A 10,349-nucleotide genomic window follows, 5' to 3' on the forward strand; every position below is an offset into this window, starting at 1 on the left:
ATTATTTTTTGACTTTTTATTTTTCGACGTTTTTCGACGCATTCTTTTCCTTTCTCATTTCTACGCTCTAGTTTTTAGGACATAGAACTTTTAAAATCTTTAAATTTCGACAAAAAATTATTTTAAGCGGTTAAATTGATAGACATCCAAAATTTTTTGCTTCGTAGTAATAGTTGAATTTGTTAGTGGCTGAGTTGTGGATTTTCCGACTTAAAGGATCCTGGCTCCCTGCTGCATCTTTTGGCTATTCAAAACGTGGGCAAAAGCAGAAAAGTCTATTAATTTTATAACTTATATAATTTTTATTTTTATAACTAATAAGATATTCAGTGAATGCACATAGCAAAACGTTCACCACATTTCATACGTTCACCACCTGTAACCAGATCAAGACATCTAGCTAATATTGCCGCTGTTGATTTTTCTTTAGAATTATCATCTAGTCGACCAAGTACTCTAATTCAAATTTCCGATAATCCATTTTTTGAACCCGATTTCACAATTGAGAACCCGGAGGATATTCAAGGAAAATTCCAAGATCCTGAAACACTAATCATTCCTCCTAAACCACAAACCGTTAAATCAGAAACTTCTAGGGATTCAGATTCAACAATTTCAAATATGGAAATAACGGAACCTCTAAGTATGGAAGATCGAATGAGAGCCACACGCCATGGCCAAGGTCACGCCATTATTAAGCCAGACATTAATGCGCCAGATTATGAAATCAAATGACAAGTCCTACACATGGTAACTAATCAATGCCAATATAGATGTACGCAAAAAAAAGATCCAAACGAACATCTTCGAACCTTTAATAGGATCTGTACTCTATTTAAAATCAGAGAAGTTGAGGATGAACATATCTATCTCATGTTGTTTCCCTGGACTTTAAAGGGAGAAGCCAAAGATTGGTTGGAATCGTTACCTGAAGGGGCGATTGATACATGGGATGTTTTAGTTGAAAATATTCTTAAAAGATTCTTTCCGGCATCTAAAGCCGTGAGACTTCAAGGAGAAATTATTTCGTTCGCGCAAAAGCCAAATGAAACATTATATGAGGCGTGGACAAGATTCGGAAAATTATTGAGAGGATGTCCTCAGCACGGTTTAGATACTTATCAAATAGTACAAATATTCTACCAAGGTGTCAACGTTGCTACACGAAAAGACATCGACACAACAGCTAGTGGTTCCATTAAGAAGAAAACCGCTACCGAAGCTCACAAAATCATTGATAACACATCATCCCACTCACATGAGTGGCACCAAGAAAAAGATATTTTTCGTTCATCTAAAGCTGCTAGAGCCGATTCTAGCCATGACTTTGATTCTGTTTTCGCAAAAATAGACGCTTTCGAGAGACGAATGGAAAAGATGAATAAAGATATTCACGCAATATGAATCAGTTGTGAACAATGCGGTGGACCACACTTAACAAAAGATTGTCACATCGAGCAAACGATGGAACAACGTGAGAATGTTTCCTACATGAATCAAAGGCTGGGAAATAATTATCAGAATAATTATCAACCGCCAAGGCCAAACTTCAATCGAAATCATTACATTCTTTACAATCCAAATGGACCCAACAATAACTCGTATAACCAACAAGGTTTGAATAACCAACCAACTCAAAACAACACTTTCAATCAACAAAGACCTAGCTTGTATAAACCACCACAACAAACCGAAGAGAAAAAGCCAAATCTGGAAGAAATGATGGCAAAGCTAATGGAATCTCAAACACAATTTATTACATCTCAAACCTAAACAAATGAGAGGTTTGATTAGTCATTAAGAACTCAACAAGCTTCCATTTTGAATCTAGAAAAACACGTAGGTACTCTTGCTAACATGATGAGTGAGAGGGAACAAGGAAAGCTACCGAGTAATACTAAAGTAAATCCTCGGAATGAGAATGTTAATATGGTGTCAACAAATTCTGAAAAACCAGCTCCAGAAGATGGGAAGGTTTTCGATGTGAGTAACAATGAAGAAGTTACGCCACCACCACTACCCGAGTATGTAAAGCCAGTGGTGGCACCATACAGACCACCCATCCCATTTCCAAGAAAAGGAGTTGAGTATGAGCAAATAATAGGTAATAAAGTTTGTGATACCTTTGAAAAGAAGAAGAAGAAGAATAAGAAAATGCAAGAAACAAAAACCGTAGAAGTAAACCCGGTGAAGACAGTTCCACCAAAACCTCCACCTAGGTTGGGTGATCCGGGTGAATTTATTGTTCCTTGTCTACTTAGTGATTATGTCATGTATGATGCACTAGCAGACTTAGGTGCGAGTGTGAGTGTTATGCCTCTTTCATTATATAAGAGATTAGGAGTAGGTGAGCTAAGTCCAACAAAAATGAGTGTTCAACTCTTTGATCAAACCATTAGGTACCCAGTTGGAATTGCTGACAACCTACCCGTTCAAGTGGGTAATTTGACATTTCTAGTCGAATTTATTGTCATTGACATAGAAGAGGACTCAAACGTTCCTCTGATTTTAGGTCGACCATTCTTAGCGTCCACCAGGGCATTAATTGATGTAAGAGAGGGTAGAATGACACTTAGTGATGGTGAAAAATCGGCCACCTTTGTGAATCGAAAGGCTAAATCTCCACCAACCAAAACCGTTGAACCAACAAAGACGATTGGTAAAAACCACATTGTTTTACGAACTCCAACGGTAGTGCTTAGCAATAATAAAACGCCGAAGTGTGGGGAAGATGAAGTAAAACCTAATTATGACATGATAACAAAGAACCCCGTTGTTGATACGAAATTAAATGACCCCGTTATTAACAGTTCAATGAAGAAACTTATTAAACGGATTCGCGATGCTAGAACCAAGGGGAACTTTAAGTTAGGTAACCGGTTAGTATCCAATCTTTCGCCTAAAGAAAAGGCGAAACTAGTTGAATGTGTGGATATTACACAGGAATCCGACCAATGGCTTAAATCAAAAGTCACAGATATGCAAGTTGATTATGGTCTAAAAGAAATTGACAATGAAGTTAATCACAATTTCGACACCACAGCTACCTAAGTGTGGGGAGATTCAAATGTTCTAAAAAAAATACTGTCTAGAGTTACTTGTTCTGTTCTCGTGTAGTTTCGAGAATGGAATCCGATTGGTCTTTTCCACTAGCAGACACTAAAGAACTAGTTTTCTTCCCCCATTCTGAATTTTATTTTGTTTTGTAGTTTTGTATGAAATTAATACGCTTTTTAAATTTAAGTTTTGTGTGAATTTAAAAACAAAATTTACTTTATTTCATTAAGTTTAAAAAAATGATCTCTAAAATTCGTCGTAACTTAAAGACAAGGTCATGGAACCGAAATTGCTTTACCCGAGGGCGGGACGAAAAATTTTGTTGTCATTATTTTTAATTTTATTGATCTAAAGTATACCAAAAAAAATTAAAAAACCCAAAAGTATTTGCTTTTAAAACAATCGCTTTAACGACAAATTTTAAATTTTTTCGAGGGACGGACTAGGTAAACATACCGAAACTACCTAAAGTAAAAGGAAACAAAATTTTAAAAAATTATTCATTTAAATTTTTTTAATAAATAAAGGTTTTATAAAAAAAATATAATAAAAATATTATGTATGTTTGTAGTTTATCTTATGTACAAAATAGGGTAAAACAGCGCACTTTCAAAGACTGACATTAAGTTCAGCAAAAGCTGCTAATTTTGATGACAAGACGCAAAATATCAAATGTGATATAAAATAATATGTTTCCAAACTCAGTATTTTTAATAACTTTTCTACACTAATCACCCTCATGAATTTATAATTATAGTCTGATTTCATGCAAATGAGGGCATTGCATGATCTCAAGTGTGAGGAAGGGTTATAAATTCTCTCGAGTTTACACTTAGTTTAATTGCCAAATTTTGTGAAAATTTGAAAAAATTTCAACTAAATGAATTCAAAATCATGTTTATACATATTTATGAACGATAAAACTAGGTGTTAATGCCGAAATTATTGTTACCTCAGAGAGAACATAAATGGAGAAACAGCCTAAAACGCTTGAATTCATTTAAAATGGAATAGAAGAGAATAAAAAGGCAAAGAAAAGAATAAATAAAAGCTAAGTGTGGGAAGAATTTACCAATTTCTTTAAAACACATATCACATATTTGTTACAGATTATTGCAGGTACTTTTGCTTTGGACTAAACTAATCAGTTTTACCCGATTTATTGTAATACATTTGAAAGAATTGATGGATCTACACGATGAATCAATTCCATCATTAAAAGGAAGTAAAGTCTTCCGAAAAAGACACGCGCTTCTTGATTTAGGCCAGGAAGTTGTCGTCCAGACCAGCTGTAGGTTGACGAATAATCTAGAAAAGTCATCTCTAAAATCAGTAGGAAATCCACGGACCTCAGCATCAAACAGGGTCGCCAAGTGGTCAGACTTATCCTATCTATGAGAGGATCTGTCTCGTAAAATAGGGAGGGCGCCATGCAAATTAGCTTGATAAGACTAATGAATCAGACCCCCAGAAAGGATAATCTCCTTAAAGATCAAAAATCAGCTTTTAAGACTGATATTACTCAATCCTTGAGATTGACTTTAAAGATTGAGAATTACAAACTCATGGAATTCAATGATATCTAAACTCGAGCTTGAACGAGAAAATATTTTGATCAAATTAAAACTGATTTGTTTTCTGAAAACCCATTTTCAATGCGTTCATTACCATTGAACGTAAAATCCTAGGAATTCACATGGAATTCATTAGGTCACCTGAACCAAATCGCACCCGTAAGAACGGTGGTTGCATAGCATGGTCGAAGACAGGACCTTGTGCCAGACCGAAAAATTATAGGGTGATCTTTACTATTGCTCCTACAAAGGATAGTAATTGCATCCGACACGTTTTAGACCATGAATATCTGCATGTCATTAGACAATGCCTTAACAGTTGCTTGTTCATCGCTTTCCTTTACAACCGGACGGTAGTTTACCGAAAGTTAATATAAGGAGCAAGTAAACTGGACGTGTGCTTTCCTAATACAAGGTTAGCAAGTGGGTGACACAAAACCACAAGTTTTGAGCTAAAATTTTCAAATCTGAAACCCACACAACCCACAAAAACATTTTGCAAATACCGGTGAAGGGTTATTTCGGAAAACTTATCTAGGGTAAAAGCTAGAATGAATTTTCAAAAGATCAAATGTTTTCATAAAGATCCAATTTCCTTAAAGGATCTAAATTTTCATAGTCATGTGGAACTGTAAACCACATCGTTATTATCATTGTTTATACCGCCGTACCAATATCACTAATGTATAAAGTGTGAGAATAAAAAGTGATTCGAGTAAAGTGTGATTTAATTTCAAGTTATGTATTGCTTGAGGACAAGCAACGCTCAAGTGTGGGGATATTTGATAGTGCTCCAAATGAACATATATTTAAGCACAATATCCTTCCAATATGTAAAGTTTTTAGTTGCAATTTTCTATTTTCAAGTAATATTCGTTTAAATAAATAAATGCGAAGACAAAAGAAGAAAACGACGATTTAAAGACGCAAATGACCAAAAAGCTCAAATGTACAAGATATAATTCAAGTGGTTCAATTTATTGATGAGAAACGTCTAAAAATTACAAGAGTACAAGCCGCAGAACGCAAAGTACAAGATATCTACGCGTACGAAAGGACGTTCGAAAATCCGGAACCGAGACATAAACCGGGCGTAAACGAGCGAGTCAACGGAGTGAAAATTACAAGTTAACTATGCACAAGAATATAATATAATATAAGTGTTGTAGCAAGGTTAAAGTATATCCCATTTATATAAATAAATAAAACTTGTGTAAATTGTATCGTATTTCCTAATAAAAATAAGAGTATTTCGTATACACCTCGCATAACATCAGACATCATTTACAATTATTTAATTAATCAATTAGATTGGGTAATTTTTTATTCATTATACCCAAGTGAATAAATTAATGTATCATGGACTATTTAAAACAGGGGTGGATTACATACAAGGATAATTGGTGTAATTGTTAACAAAGTATTAAAACCTTGGATTACACGCAGTCGATAACCTGGTGTAATTATTAACAAAGTATTAAAACCTTGTTACAGTTCGAATCCCTAATTAGTTGGAATATTTGACTTCGGGAATAAGGTTAATTTGACGAGCATTTTATAATTATGACCGATGGACTATTATGGGCAAAACCCAGATAGGTATCAAATAAACCAGGACAAAGGACAATTAACCCAGAGTAATAAATTAAAATCAAAACGAGAAAAAAAACGTGATTACGGAAGTTTAAATAAGCATAATTCTTTTATCGTATTTCTCATCGTACCTTTAATTACTGTCATTTTATTATTAGCAATTTTATATATCGTCATTGTTATTTATTTTATGCATTTTAATTATCGTCATTTATCTTTACGCTTTATTTAAAATCGACAAACCGGTCATTAAACGGTAAAACCCCCTTTTATAATAATAATATTACTATATATAATTATATATATATATATTATATAAATATAGTTTTATAAAAATATAGTACGTAATCACTAGCTCCCTATGGAACGAACCGTACTTAATAAAAACTACACTACTCTACGATTAGGTACACTGCCTATAGTGTTGTAGCAAGGTTTAGATATATCACATCTATACAAATAAATAAAACTTGTATCATATTTTGCCGTATTTCATATTAAAAATAATACTATTTCGTACACCTCCGCTCTCACATCATGTTTTTGGTGCGCCTGCCGGGGAGCCGAAAGCGAAACGCTATTGAAAATATATATATAAGGTTTTAATCTATTTTTTTGTAAAAATATAGTTTTTTTTATAAGTTTTAAATAATATAAAAATAATAAAAAAAAGTTATATTTTTAAGATTTTGTTATAAAAGTATTTTTATTTTAAGTTTTTAAAATATAAGTTTCTTTTTATTTTATAAAAATTATGTATCTATTATTTTATAAAACTCTTAAAAATCAGAAAATTAAAATCAAAATAAAAATAAATTAGAACTGGGCCGAAGCCTTCAAAGCCCGAATCATTACTGGAACATTGGGCTATGCGATCGCATGAGCCCAACAACTAAGATTCATGCGATCACATGAATCGACTGGACAGGTTCTGATCCTAGTATCGTACGATTAGGGTTAGTAATTAATAATAATTATAATAAATTAAATATTAATTAGGGTTTTAATTTAATAATAATTAGTTTTAGTTTTAATTAATTTTGTATTTTAAGTTTTAATTAGTTTTATCAATTATATAAATTTAGTACTTTTATAAAATATAATATAAAAATAATATTTTTATAAAATTTGTATTTTTATCAATTTATTTATAATTTGTTTTTTTATCGTTTATTTTGTAATATTTGTCGTTCGTAATTAGTTTTAAACTTATTTTTTGCCGTAGTTATTTTATATTTCTAGATCTTTAAGCCTTACCGTAAAATCCCTTAAGTGCTTTTTCTTTAGATTAAGATTTAGGTACTTTAGAATTTTGCGACGTAGTTTACAGATTTTAGTACCTAATTAAGTTATTGCCGTTTTCCGTTTAGAATTCCTTTTAAGCTTTAATACCTTTAGGCGCAACTTTTTAGATTTAGTTTTAGACTTTTAAGTTCGACGCTTTACTTTCTTATTATTATTTTTCGACTTTTTATTTTTTGACCTTACGTTTTTTGACGCGCTTTTTATTTTTCATTTCTACGCTCTAGTTTTTAAGACATAGATTTTTATTTCAAAATTTCGACGAAAAATTATTTTAAGCGATTAAATTGATAGACATCCAAAATTTCCTGCTTCATAGTAATAGTTGGATTTGTTAGTGGCTGAGTTGTGGATTTTCCGACTTAAAGGATCCTGGCTCCCTGCTGCATCTTTTGCCTATTCGAAAAGTGGGGAAAAGCAGAAAAGTCTATTAATTTGATAACTTATATAATTTCTAATAGGATATTCAGTGAATGCACCGAGCAAAACGTTCACCACCTTTCATACGTTCACCTCCTGTAACTCGATCAAGACATCTACCTAATATTGCCGTTGTTGATTTTTCTTTAGAATCATCATCTAGTCGAACAAGTACTCCAATTCAAATTTCATATAATTCATTTTTCGAACCCGACTTCACAATTGAGAACCCGGAGGATATTCAAGGACAATTCTAAGATCCTGAACCACTAATCATTCCTCCTGAACCACAAACCGTTAAATCAGAATCTTCTAGTGATTCGGATTCAACAATTTCAAATATAAAAATAACGGAACCTCTAAGTATGGAAGATCGAATGAGAGCTACACGCACTGGCCAAGGCCACGCCATTATTCGGCCAGACGTTAATGCGCCAGATTATGAAATCAAAGGACAAATCCTACACATGGTAACTAATCAATGCCAATATAGTGGTACGCCAAAAGAAGATCGAAACGAACATCTTCGAACCTTTAATAGGATCTGTACTCTATTTAAAATCAGAGAAGTTGAGGATGAACAGATCTATCACATGTTATTTCCCTGGACTTTAAAGGGAGAAGCCAAAGATTGGTTAGAATCGTTACCTGAAGGAGCGATTGATACATGGGATGTTTTAGTTGAGAAATTTCTAAAAAGATTCTTTCCGGCATCTAATGTCGTGAGACTTCAAGGAGAAATTGTTACGTTCGCGCAAAAGCCAAATGAAACATTATCTGAAGCGTAGACAAGATTCGGAAAGTTGTTGAGAGGATGTCCTCAGCACGGTTTAGACACTTATCAAATAGTACAAATATTCTACCAAGGTGTCGACGTTGCTACATGAAAAGACATCGACACAGTAGCTGGTGGTTCCATTATGAAGAAAACCGCTACCGAAGCTCACAAGATTATTGATAACACAGCCTCCCACTCGCATGAGTGGCACCAGGAAAAAGATATTTTTCGATCATCTAAAGCTGCTAGAGCCGATTCTAGCCATGACTTTGATTCCGTTTTCGCAAAATAGATGCTTTCGAGAGACGAATGGAAAAGATGACTAAAGATATTCACTCAATACGAATCAGTTGTGAGCAATGCGGTGGACCACACTTAACGAAAGATTGTTACATTGAACAAACTATGGAACAACGTGAGAATGTTTCCTACATGAACCAAAGGCCGGAAAATAATTATCAACCGCCAAGGCCAAACTTTAATCGAAATTAAAACATTCTTTACAATTCAAATGGACCCAACAATAACTCGTATAACCAACAAGGTCTGAATAACCCACCAACTCAAAACAACCCTTTCAATCAACAAAGACCTAGCTTGTATAAACCACCACAATAAACCGAAGAGAAAAAGCCAAATCTGGAAGAAATGATGGCAAAGCTAATGAAATCTCAAACACAATTTATTACATCTCAAATCCAAACAAATAAGAGGTTTGATCAGCCATTAAGAACTCAACAAGCTTCCATTTTGAATCTAGAAAAACACGTAGGTACTCTTGCTAGCATGATGAGTGAGAGGGAACAAAGAAAGCTACCGAGTAATACTGAAGTAAATCCTCGGAATGAGAATGTTAATATGGTTTCAACGAATTCTGAAAAACCAGCATCAGAAGATGAGAAGGTTTTAGATGTTAATAACAACGAATAAATTACAACGCCACCACCACCCGAGTATGTAAAGCCAGTGGTGGCACCATATACATCACCCATCCCGTTTCCAAGAAAAGGAGTTGAGTATGAGCAAGTAATAGGTAATAAAGTTTGTGATACCTCTGAAAAGAAGAAGAAGAATAAGAAGGTACAAGAAACAAAAACCGTAAAAATAAACCCGGTGAAGACAGTTCCACCAAAACTTCCACCAAGGTTGGGTGATCCGGGTGAATTTATTGTTCCTTGTCTACTTAGTGATCGTGTCATGTATGATGCACTAGCAGATTTAGGTGCGAGTGTGAGTGTTATGCCTCTTTCCTTATATAAGACATTAGGAGTAGGTGAGTTAAGTCCAACGGAGATGAGTGTTCGACTCTTTGATCAAACCATTAGGCACCCAGTTGGAATTGCTGACAACCTACCCGTTCAAGTAGGTAATTTAACCTTTCTAGTTGAATTTATTGTCATTGACATAGAAGAGGACTCAAACATTTCTCTAATTTTAGGTCGACCATTCTTAGCGTCCACCGGGGCGTTTATTGATGTAAGAGAAGGTAGAATGACACTTAGTAATGGTGAAAAATCAATCACCTTTGTGATTCGAAAGTCTAAATCTCCACCAACCAAAACCGTTGAACCAATAAAAACGACCGATGAGAAGCATATTCTTTTACCAACTCCAACGGTAGTGTT

This window comes from Rutidosis leptorrhynchoides, chromosome 3, assembly GCF_046630445.1.
Source record: "Rutidosis leptorrhynchoides isolate AG116_Rl617_1_P2 chromosome 3, CSIRO_AGI_Rlap_v1, whole genome shotgun sequence".
In the NCBI taxonomy this organism is placed as follows: Eukaryota; Viridiplantae; Streptophyta; class Magnoliopsida; order Asterales; family Asteraceae; genus Rutidosis; species Rutidosis leptorrhynchoides.